The sequence below is a fragment of the Mustela lutreola genome, chromosome 10 (assembly GCF_030435805.1).
Source record: "Mustela lutreola isolate mMusLut2 chromosome 10, mMusLut2.pri, whole genome shotgun sequence".
NCBI lineage: Eukaryota > Metazoa > Chordata > Mammalia > Carnivora > Mustelidae > Mustela > Mustela lutreola.
The window spans coordinates 113,492,568-113,504,401 of record NC_081299.1 but is presented as its reverse complement, the minus strand read 5'-3'; the positions used below and the strand labels follow the sequence as shown (position 1 = coordinate 113,504,401).

Sequence of the window (11,834 nt, the reverse complement as noted above, 5' to 3'; positions counted from 1 at the left end):
TGATCGAGGGAGAGAGAGAAAGAGAGAGAGAGCGAACGCATAGCTACAGAAGACCCAGAATCAAGCTCTTCAAAGGGGCAGAGATGAAATAGAGAAGCAAATTGAGAATACAGGTCCAGGATGGTAGGAAGAGAAACCATGTGATTAAGAGGGCACTAAGGAAGCGGGAACCTAGAGACACCGAGTACATCCACGTTTGCTACTGATAGGCGTTTATGGTGCATGGACCGCCTATGAGAATTCACACACCTTGCACATTTTTAAGTGGACATCTGAAACTTTTTAATCATAAACTTTTCATCACAATATATGTATATTTTATTAACTAGGTGTTGAAAATATTAAACATTTAAAAAATGAGATAGAGGGCACCTGGGTGGCTCAGTCACTAAGCAGCTGCCTTTGGCTCAGGTCATGATCCCAGGGGCCTGGGATGAAGGCCCACATTCCTGATCAGCAGGAAGCCTGCTTCTCCCTCCCCCGCTCTCCCTACTTGTGTTCTCTGTGTGTGTGTGTGTGTCTCTCTCTACCAAATAAATAAATAATTCTTGAAAAAGAAAATGAGAAAGAAAAGGATCGACTTCATTGGAATAACATTTGCCTGCTACAAGTTGATTTTTTTAAAGGCAGAACAGTCTCATTTTCTGTTATTTTATTTCCCAAACCATACTAGAATGGAATGAAACCATTAAAATCCTTACTTGTGCTTTTCCCTATTATATCCCTAAAAATATGTAGTTTAATTTAAATATGAAGGAATGAGTGTCACTAACCAAAACTGATTGTTATTCTGAGCACTTCCAACATCTGCCCTAATCCCCTTTCCGATGTTAACCTTTACCCTTAATAAGGAGAGGAAGCTCTAAAGGTGGAGCCCCAGTACTGCCCACAGAAGGGCATTATTTGAAACAAAACTGGTATTTCAACTTTGGTATCAGCCCAAGTCCTACACTCTAATAAGATCTGAGAGGAGTGTCTTGATCTTCCAGGAAGGAGAGGAGTATCCTGATATCAGACCCAAGAATGGGCATATCACCTATCCTACAGAGTACACATGGAGTTTGGATCTGGAAATGGACTCCCTTAAAATGACCTGCACATGAGGATTCTTTATAGAGATTTTTTCAACTACCCTTGGGGACATGGTACCCTACACCCACAGGTGTAGACAAATATTTTACAAGCTATGCTGGGAATGAGGTGGGGAGAGAAATATGGAGGTTGTTATAGGAAGGTAGAAGGTTAAAGGAAGTCTTTGTTTTGTGTTTTTTCCTTTTGTTTTTAAGAAAAAGGTCATTTGTCTTCTGACTGGAAGGATCCATTGGAACAAGAACTTGATATTGGCCCTGGGAGTGGAGTCCTGGAGAGGGCTGGAAGGAACAAATCCCAGGCACAAGGAAGAACAAACCCTAGCTGGGGATGTCTGCTCTTCTCAATAAACCTGCTCTGTCTTCAACTCTTTCTGTGTTTCTTGTACATTTCTCCAATTACCATGTAAATTCCATGATGCCAGGGACTTTTTTGTGTCGTTCGGCACAGATTTACAAACACTCAGGGCAGTGTGTAGCACACAGTAGGTACTGACTAAATATTTGTTGAGTAAATGTCTAAAAACAAATTAAAAATGGATACAAATGTAGGTGTAGATTTGATTGGGTGGTGGTAAGATAAGGGAATTCCTGCACAAAGGGCTTTTATTTTCTTGAAGTGTGACACTAGTGATGAAGTTTTGGAACACAGGTGAGGTTTGGTGGGGTGAGGTCCAGAGCCGATGACCAAGAAAGGATTCTTGAGACGTCTTAGGTGCTAATGGTGGTTTTATTAAAACACAGGGACAGGACCCAAGGGCAGAAAGAGCTGCTCAGACAGAGGCATGGTTGACTGGGAGCTGAGGAAGGTGAGGACAAAGGGGGTGTCCAGAAGGACTGTCATATGCTAAAGAAGAATTTCAGGATAAGGGAGACCTGGTTATTGTCAAGTCAAGGCTGTTTTTGCCTCTAATGAGGGAAAGCATGAAGACAGTCAGGAGTTTCCTGGAGATATGTTACATTCCTTCTATCACACATCCTTGTCAGTGGGATTTGGGCTTAGAAGAAATTCAGTTTTATTACACTTCCCTCCCCCTTAGCCTCCCTCAATTTTATGGAGGGGAGGGTGATGTTAGGGCTTCCGGAAACTGAGGTATGGGTCTCTGGAAGTCAGGCTATTGATGAGAAAGCTTCTTCCTTCCTTGTAAGTCACTAGGACATTCGTAGATGGAGGGATACTCCTGTCCTGCAGGACTGGGATCTCTATCAGTTAAGCATCGTTTTTCCTTTAGGGCAGCCAGGAGTGCATGAGGAATGTTACACATATGGCATGGGGAGAGGGTGTAGGGTGCCAGTTTCTGCTTTGTCCTAAGCTTGCCTTCTGCTCCCTCATCCCTAGGACAGGAGCTGGGAGTGAGGTGACATAGTTCAGAAGAGGTAGGGGTAGGGATTGTTGAGGCAAGTCTTGAAGGAGGGAAAGCAAACTCACCGGAGAGACAAGGGAGTTTGAAGCCAGGGTTGAGTATCCACTGGAGAATTGTGGTCAAGTGTTTTAAAGTACAGCAGGTTGGCTCAGCTGTATGATTCCTTCCTGGTTTCTGGTGCATGCCGCTGGCATTGGTAGAATCATTTCTAAAGAAACAAAGCAAAAGAGGATAAGCCATTCTTTCACAAACGATGATGAATCAAGTTTTGAACATGCTGGGTTTTGAGGCATAGGTGGAACATCAGTGAAATAGCATGAGTAGGTAGTCAGTTACACGGGCCTGGTGGGTAGGAAAGAAACAGATGGTCGTGTATCAGTGGGAGAGATGTTGGCTAGGGAATGGGAGCTGAAACCAAGGGCACAGTTGATATCACTACAAGAGAGGGTAGCTTGGAAGAGAAAGGTTAACTGAACCCCCGGGGAAACCCTGATGGGAATGTCACATGCATTTCTCAGGCATGCCAATGTTGACACAGATTACTGTAACTCCTGGGGGCCAGAAGTCATGTCTTTGAGATTCAATCATTCTCTGCCTCTGGCATAGCGTGGGCCACATTGAAGGTAATTCTAAAATTCATTCCGATTTGATTTCATTGCACTTTTCATTTACCAGAATCTTGTCATGGTTTGCTAGTGTATCATTTTCTCGAAAAGATTAAATAAGGACCATTTTACAAATATGAGATGAATGCCTGAAGGGATTTTGTTTAATTCATTCATTAGCTCGGGAACCACTAAGATGTTACCACCACTTCAAGCAAGAATCTCAAGGCAGACACATATACAATCAGTAATACTTAAACGAATTTGCTTTGATAGATGCAAATAGATATGCAAATAGAATGCAAATGGATGCAAAACTGCCTTCTACCAAAGGAAAGGGGGTCAACTGTACTTCCAGTGGACAAAATTCATTTACATATAGCTAGACAAGATCATCTGCATCCACATCAATTATGTACAATCTATAGAGTTGCAAAATAGCTCAAAGACAAGAAAGGCACAGAATATCCCATAGAATTGGTCAGCCCAGAAGGGTACATGAGACAACACCTGTTTTCCCTTGGAAGACACTATAATCTTTTAGGTTCATTTCAATGTCTTTCGTGATTTTGCCTATGCTTTAAAAGAAAAAAAAGTTACCCTTATCATTCTTATTAGTTTGAAAAAAACTAATAAAATACTAGTCTGTTATAAAATACACATGGAAGAATGTTCTGGCACTATCATACCCAATTTGGGGTACTAACTGATTAGGAAGATGAGGCAGAATTTGGGAGCCTGTAGGATGAGTCTGTTTCCGGTTGGAATGGGAAACATTTAAGAATCAAACTAAATGATCTCAAATCCACTCTGGAATGAAACAGGTTATAAGGAAAATACAGAAGATGTTGAAATGTACCTGTTGGCTCATTGTGAGCTTTCCTGGTCGAATGGAGACCTCTACCATGATGCTTGTCCTCCATGTCCCACCCGTCCCATACCTGCTATCCTGGCACCAAAGGGCCACCAGACTTTAGGCTCAGTCTGCAGTTCCAAATGGAAACCCTCTGTTCCCACAGTAGTGGACAGGATGACTCTGGTTGCTGGTGGAAGCGTCAGCTGCCTTAGTCCAACAGTTCAAGAGAGGATCAGAAGAGCATAAGGACGATATTGGAAAAAAATGCTCGGGCGAATTTCCAGAACACAGTATTTCTCTTTGCAATTTTTGAGTGTTCTGTAGCCAACCTGCCAAAAAAAATGTGAAAACTATAAATAGAGAGGAGTGGGAAGGAGAAATGAGGACCTGTCACAGTGCCAGCGAAAATAGGGAACTGAGAATTTTCCAGAGATTCAGAGTCAAAGGAGGTTAATATTTACTTAGAAAAGAAGTCGTGGGCACAAGTTCTAGGATGAAATGAAGGCAAGAGAGGGAAGTTAGGGAATCGATAGAGAGAGAGAGACTTGAAGATAAAAAAAAGTCAACTTAAAGTCTCATTCCTCATTAAGGAAAGTACAGATCAGAGAAGAGGGGAGAGACTGGGATATAGTTGATCGCCGATTGTGTCTGGCTCTGATTAGAAGCTTTGTATCCACTTTTTAATTTCATCTTCCAGCCTGTTTCCTGGATTCCAGCTTCTAATTCCTATGAAATAGGTACCATCACCAAAGACGAGAGTCAAACATGTAACAGTAGTCAAATCTTTAACAGCGCGGACAACTAACTAACCAAAAGCTGGCCTGGGGACCCCTGCAGAGTCAAGTGTTACACGCCCAGTGCCTGGATCGCGAGGCCGTGGTAGGGATCTTAGGAAGGGTTCAGGGTAGGGAGACACACCGCAGGTTCTGGCCAGAGGCTAGTCACCAAACTTTGTGTGGCTGAAGGGGTGTGTACCAGCTGAGTGTCAGCTCCCAGATGAAACTGAGGGAAATGTCCTTTGGGAAGGTTTCCGCTGACTCTCTGCCTTTCCTTCGTCCTCCCCAGGGTGTTCCATTAGCATTTGGGGTCTGGGGTCTTGCCTGTTGCTCCTGGCTTTGGTGGGCCACGCCACTGCCACAGCCAGGGCTCCACGTGGCAGTGAACTGTATGGGGTCTTGACTGTTCCCTCCTGACTCTCGGAAGGAGAACAGGTAGCAGGGATTTTCATTCTTTGTTGGCACCTACTCTCTTCAGCAACCCCAAGATCAGTACCCCAGGCTGCACAAGCTCAGGTTCATGTCTTTAACAAAGGCCGGCAATAATTTCAGAAAGGAATGACAATGAAGGCAAAAAACAGTTCAACTACTCGCTCATCTGGACTTCTAGGGCAGGTGGGGTTCCCAGAAAACTTTGTTCTGTCGGTCTGGCACCCTTGCCCCCCCACTCGGTGCCTTGGTGATGAGTGTGGGCCTTGCTGTTTGCGCTGCCTGAATTTGCCCTTGTCGCTTATTAGCACTGTGGCCCTAAAAGTCTGAGAGGCTAAAAGTCATGCCTCTCAGAGCCAATCGGAATAGCTTATTAGACCTATTGATTCTGGCATGGTGGGCCTGTGCGGAAATCTCTCTTCTTCATCCCTCCTCCTTCTCAGTCTTCCCCTCCTCCACCTCTTCCTCCTCCTTCTTTGATGTGTAAACCAAGGTATTTGGGGAGCAGGGAATGATGTGATGTTTGGGATTTACTTTAAAATATATTCCAGACCTCCCCTCTCTCCCAAAAACAAAAATACAGGCACTTTGGGGGCAGTAGAAGGAGGAGGGCCTATGAAACAGTTGGGGAAGCAGAGTGATAAGTACTCGGAAGGGCCGGGATCCTTCTGCTCTACACATTTTGAGAATTTTCATAATAAGAGTAAACAAACAAAGACCAAATAATGAGGCTTTCATTCCCTATATCCAAATGACCACAACAGGGCATAGAATGCACTTTCATAGTTGCTCCCCTGGCAATTTATTCTGATTCTCCAAATAAGATTCCAGCTCTCATCCTACCTGTCATAGTCTCTGGATATTGACTGCGAACGTTTTCCTAAACAAGGCCTTGCCAGGCCCACTGCTAGGGAATGTATTGTTTCAGATTCTGTACTCAGGTTTTAAAGATTTTTTTAATTTATTTATCAGAGAGAGAGTGGGGGAGAGAGTGAGCACAGGCAGACAGAATGGCAGGCAGAGGCAGAGGGAGAAACAGGCTCCCTGCTGAGCAAGGAGCCCGATGTGGGACTCGATCTGAGGATGCTGGTATCATGACCTGAGCCGAAGGCAGCTGCTTAACCAAGTGAGCCACCCAGGCATCCCTGTACTCACGTTTTTTAAAAAAAGTGACCAGTTTCCCGTTTGGAGTGACTCGAATGCAAGACTCACTGCAAGCCATTGTCTTGCTGTGTCCCATCCCTTTCTAAGGACTGCTCATGCTATCTCTGGGAGATCACAGCATTGGGAGGGGCAGCCCAGTCCTGGGCTATTACAGCAAAGCTGCAGCCTGAAGGGCGCACGTGAGATCTGTGGTTTGAGCTGTCAGAGTGTCATGGAGAAAAAAAAGAGAAATGAATCATCATTTGACCATGACATTCCCACTAAAGGGGAGGACAGTGGGAGAAAGAGCAAGGGAAGAGGAAAGAAAAATCTCAAAATAAATGTGGGGTGGACGGCAGGAGGAGGAGGGGGTCTCGGAAATTGGGGGCAGGTGTGGCTATCGAACCAACGCTAGCCACAAACACACGATTCCGCCCATTCTAGAGTGGACTGGACATAAACATGCTCGCACTTCTACTTGTCGGCTGCGTTTTGTAGGCCGGCCGGTAGCGAGGTGATTCTTTAAGAGCTCTGAGAACCCAAACTTGTGGCCGCCCCGCAGCTGAGCTGAAGTGGAGCTGGGAGCGGCCCAGACGACCCGAGGCTGCCAGCTGACCACCTTCCTCCCTACAGATCGCTGGAGCCAAGCTCAGCGGGGGAGAAGCCACGCTCGCGGGTGGGTGCAGGGGCTAAGGGCGGGAGCCGGGTTCCCACAGAGGCCTCCGCGCCCAGGCGGCTGCAGCGGCGGCACCCAGAGACAGGAGGCCTGACACCCGGACGCGCCCCCCTCTCTGGACAACCGGCCGCAGAAGTAAAGGGCCAGCATCCTGCCACGGCTATGCTTCCCCCGGGACAATCTCGGGAGAAGGTCCTGGAAGAGATTCGCAGGCCGATTTTCCGAGGGAAAGGGCGAGGTGGGGAGGGAGCGCCCCTGACCCTCCCCGCCCTCCCTTCTCCCCCTCACCGTGCATCAACAGCGTCGGGGCTGCCCTGCAGAAACGTAGGCGAGGTTGTAGTGTCGCCCTCCGCCGCATGGGGGCAGCATCACCTGCTGGCTCAACAGTAGGGCCTGCGCGCCTCTCTTGGCGGAGGCAGGCGGAGGCGGGCCTGCGGCGTCCTCTTTCATTGGCCGGGCGGGGGCGCTGCCATGTTGGAGGAAGCGGTGCCTTCTGTGTGGTGGAAACGCCGTGGCTTCACTGGTAGCGTCGGGGAGCGCAGCCTCCTACCTTTCCTCCTCGCTCGAGTGTCGGTGCTGAGAGGCGGCAGTCGGTGGGATGGAGAGAAGTAAGATGAACCTGCCCAAGGGGCCGGACTCGCTCTGCTTCGACAAGGACGAGTTCATGAAGGTGCATGCCTGGGCTCTGCTCCCCGGAGCCGGGCCCTGGGTGGCCTGCCCTCCTTGGCCCTCCGGGGCCTCTCCTCGGGCTTCTCCTGCGGGCTTCCTGGGCTGTCCCCGCCCCGGACGGGTCCTCAGCGGGGACCTCACTGCACTTCGCAGTGAGTCTCTTGGCCTCGGGTGGGCTAGGTGCAGCCTGGAGAAAGCACTCCTGTGAAATCGTGCACATTGAATGAAAAGGCCTGAAAGTTCAGGGCAAGTGGTTTTGAACTAAACGTAAAAGCCCCGGACGCGTAGGACCCGCCTCTGGTACCGTGCGGCACAGTCAGACCGCCGCTCCCCCGGCCTGACAGAAGCCTCCCAGTGCCTTGTGCCTAGAAGCTGAGCGACTGTGCGTTGAACACATCTCTGAATACACGTACTTACCAGGAATCGGGTCAAAAAGGCACTTAACCTAACGTTTATGCCTGACTTTCGTCTTAAGCTCCCGGAATGAGAAATCTGAAAGACTGTACTGTCGTTACTGGTTCTGGTCCAGTACTACAAAGCATACCAAGCTCCTTTTCTAAAGTTGCCCTACTTCTCTTGGTGAGGTCAGCCTGAAGCTGGCAGCAGATAACTGTAGGACATAAACTTACAGAATAGAAATTTAAACTGAAAAGACTTTACTGACAGGAAAGGTTCATCAGACATAGCCTTGAAAATGTCCCAAGGTTTGAATCAGAGCCAGGAGGAGCTTTATCTGTTTTCTGTATCCCTCTGGGTCTGTACTTAAACTATCAAAACGTATATGTTTAATTTCTAAGGATTGGGATTTAGTAGCTGGTTTCAGTCTTAAAAAGTTTTGGCTCTGTAGGTACCTAAAATTCTGAAAAGAGTTTGAATTTCTTACTTTTTTATGGCTTCAAGTCATAATATGTATTTTTCTTTTTTGGGTTAACCAGCTAGTTCCTTTTTGATACTTGCATTCAGATCACATCTCCCAAACTCTGGCTTTAAAAGTGCTTATGTCTGAATCCTCTGCGGTGTGGCCATATCATTTTTAATATGTAGGGATGCCTAGACGAAGGTATATTGTACTCTTGTTCTTGTATGGTGATGTTAAGCCACTGTAATAAAAGGTGTAAATTGAATGGAGTGTCTGAAGGAGCGCACAGCGTGAATTCTCGGATCCAGAAACCTTTTGTTAATGAAGGACACATGATGAGGAGAGAGGTCATTGGAAGAAGAAAAGGCACACACACAGACTTAAAGAACCTCAAAGCACGGAAGTCTCTTTAGCTTGTCTGTCTTTGGACTTAGTCAGGCTTTCTTTGGGCCTAACACTAGCATTTTCCTGCACTTCCTCGCCCCGCCATCTTTCTCACTCTGAGCTGACAGAATGCCTTTGGTCAAAGCAGCTTCGGAAAATAGAAATCTCAAAATAGCACTTCTAAAGTAGGACTTAGAGGTAGGAAGAGAGCAAACTGGGAAAGTGGCTAGAATGCCAGCAATTCCATATTCTTTCAAGGCTCTGACATTTCTGAATATAATGTACAATTTGTAGTGTTAATGAACGTGACCCCTTCATACATAGAAGGAAAATACATGGAACAGCTGTTCTGTGTAAAGTGGTATTGATCTTCTATGTGGGAGCTGGAGATAAAGGTTATATGCAATTTGTGTTTCCGTCAGAGAGATGTTTTGTTAAGTTACAGTTCCGAGGCAGAAATGAGTGGAGAGCTTGCTGTCGGGGTTGTATTTCTACATAGGTGTCTTGTTTGGCACATTTTGGAATGAGACTGAGATGGTAGAAAGGGAGATGTGGTGGGGCTGCGGGTTGCACCTTGGACACTGCATACATTGAGGGGTCCACGTTGATGCAGTCTTCACGGTAGAGCTGCAGTCAGGTTTACAGCAGGAAGTTGCATGGTCATATCTGTTGAGTTCGAGCTGACTGGTGGCAGGAGACTGTTTAAAAAGTCATGTTTATGAGATCTAATGAGAAATAGAAGGGGAAAGGTATGCAAAAGAGGTAGGTGATCAAAGTGCAGGAATGGCAGATGGGGAAGGGTCACCTGGGGCAGAGGCACTGGCAACATCATACTTTGTCGGCTTAGAAATATGAAAATCCTTTGGGTTGACAGCCAAATAATAGATGAGCAGGACATAAGGTATTGGTAGTAGGGGGAGAAAGTGGCATAACAGATAAATTAGACCATTTACATGGGTGTGCTACTGACATCACATGTAGCCTTCCTCTTCCATCTCAACATATGACTTCATCTCCAGTCGTACAGAAAAATTAGCAGCCATCCCACAGGACCTCCTCCATCCTGCTGATCATGATCCCATTCTTGTATTTGTCCCCTTCTCCTCCTCGCCTGGTACGGGGAGGGGCTCTCCTTCCTCCTCAGGTTCAGTCTCCACTCTGGCTCAGAGTCCATGCCCTCCCGCCCTTCCAGGAGCCTGCGAGGATCCTCTCCCCTTCACTCCTTCCCATCATGCGCTCCTGTTTGATTCTCTCCCACTTGACTGCCCCACCTCTAGGTATTGCCCTGTCACTGTCGCGCATCACAGCCAGTGCTCAGGGGTTGACTTGACTTTCCCACCTTCCACCCTTCAGGCCCTGTTGTTCCACTAAAGAGTTCTTACCAAAACTGTTTCTAAGTCAGCGCACCTGACCTTTCTCTGTCTCCTTACTCGTCATCGCAGTAGACCAAATGCTCTGCATTGCTTCCTGTCTTTCTTCTACCTCTCTGATGTGTCTCCTGTGCAAAATCATGCTCCTGGTAGCCACTGAATGCTAATTATGGGCTCAGCCCCGTGTTCCTTTCTTTCCCTAGATGACCTTTTGTGCAGCTTCATGACCACCTATCAGCAGGTCAGGCAGATTCCTGTCTCTGGCCCACACACCTCCGGAGCACCAGTTCTGTGTATCGGACTTGCTGACCTTTCTTCTCGGATGTGTCTGTGGCCCCTCAGACTCATCAGGTTCAAGACGGAATTCATGAGCACCTCCTCCACTGAAAACCACCTTTCTTATTCTATTGCCTCTCTCAGTAAACACTTCATCCGTTTAGCCTGGAGTCGGGAAACCAGAAGTCAACTCCTACTCTGTCACCTTTCCAAAATCTAGTCTGTCACACCAAGTCCTGTGGATTTCGCTTCCTAAACCTCTTGAGTCCATACACATCTTTCTATCTCTTCTCGTACCTTTGCAGTGCGCCCTTGCCATCACACCGTAGAAGCTTCTCACCCAGTCTCCATGCGCCTTCTTTGTCTTTCTGGCCACTGGTCTACACTGCAGGCAAGCCACTCTTGTCAGAATGCGGATGTGATCTTGTATGTACCAGGTGACTGGTCAGTCCACCAGCTCTTGAAAAACCATTTTCCCACGCACTCGAACGTATTTCAAAGAGAATCAGTCCCCCATGGGGTAGTTTTCCTTGGTAGACAGTTTGTTTCTGTGCTGAGCCAGTCTGCCTCCTTCGAACTTTTCTGTGTCAGTTCCTCTCTGGAACCTGTGGCTTCGTTGGCACCCCGGGTAGGCACATGATGACCTTTTCCATGAGAAGTGAAGGCAGGAGCCCTCTGGACGGTGAATGTATGTACCCTCAAGTTCCATAGGTAAAAGAACTGTGTGTGGGGGTGGGGGGGTAATCCTTGAGGCTCCTCCCTGTTCTAATTGGGTGAAATGGGAATTTTGAGACAGGCAGCAGGTCCTGTGTGTCCTTGTTTGCAGGGAGCATGCATTCTGATGGACAAAACGGAAAAGGGGAAGAATGAGCAGCTGCTCAGATCTGTTTGTACTGTGCTGGCTGATTAGCTGTGACCTGCAGATGTGGGTCCCATCCTCGGCTCTGCTCTCTGCCTGCTTATGTCTGACTTGGGGCAAATCACTCGCCTCCGGCCTTCTGTTTGCTTGTTAGTATAATGAGGTGGTGCTTATCTATGTGATCTTTGCCGGCTCCTCTGAAAAGACTCTAGTCCATCCTGGCTTGCAGATAAGGAAACTGAGGCCTGAGGTGTGATGACTTCCTTTAAAGCCACACAGCTAGTTGGGGCCAATCACAGGCCAGATCTCCTGACCCCCACGCATCAGTCATTAAGAATAGCCCAGAAGATGGCACAATGTCCGCATGCCTTGGCACCTGCATTTCACCAATAGGGCCACCTCTTACCTTAGAAGAAGTTCCCACAGGGCTGGTGATCTGGATGCCTGGCCTGGAGTTTAGCTACGGTAAATAGGACCAGA

The 11,834-nt window shown here is 47.4% G+C and overlaps 1 long non-coding RNA gene across 1 annotated transcript; it reads right to left on the bottom strand.

The window, feature by feature from the left end:
- Positions 1–1,810: 1,810 nt before the first annotated feature.
- Positions 1,811–4,111, bottom strand: LOC131810137 (uncharacterized). The gene is made up of 3 exons (XR_009345435.1): positions 3,999–4,111; positions 2,518–2,660; positions 1,811–2,435 (listed from the first exon to the last, which is right to left on the bottom strand). It is a non-coding gene; the product is annotated as an uncharacterized LOC131810137 (long non-coding RNA).
- Between the last annotated feature and the right edge of the window lie 7,723 nt (positions 4,112–11,834).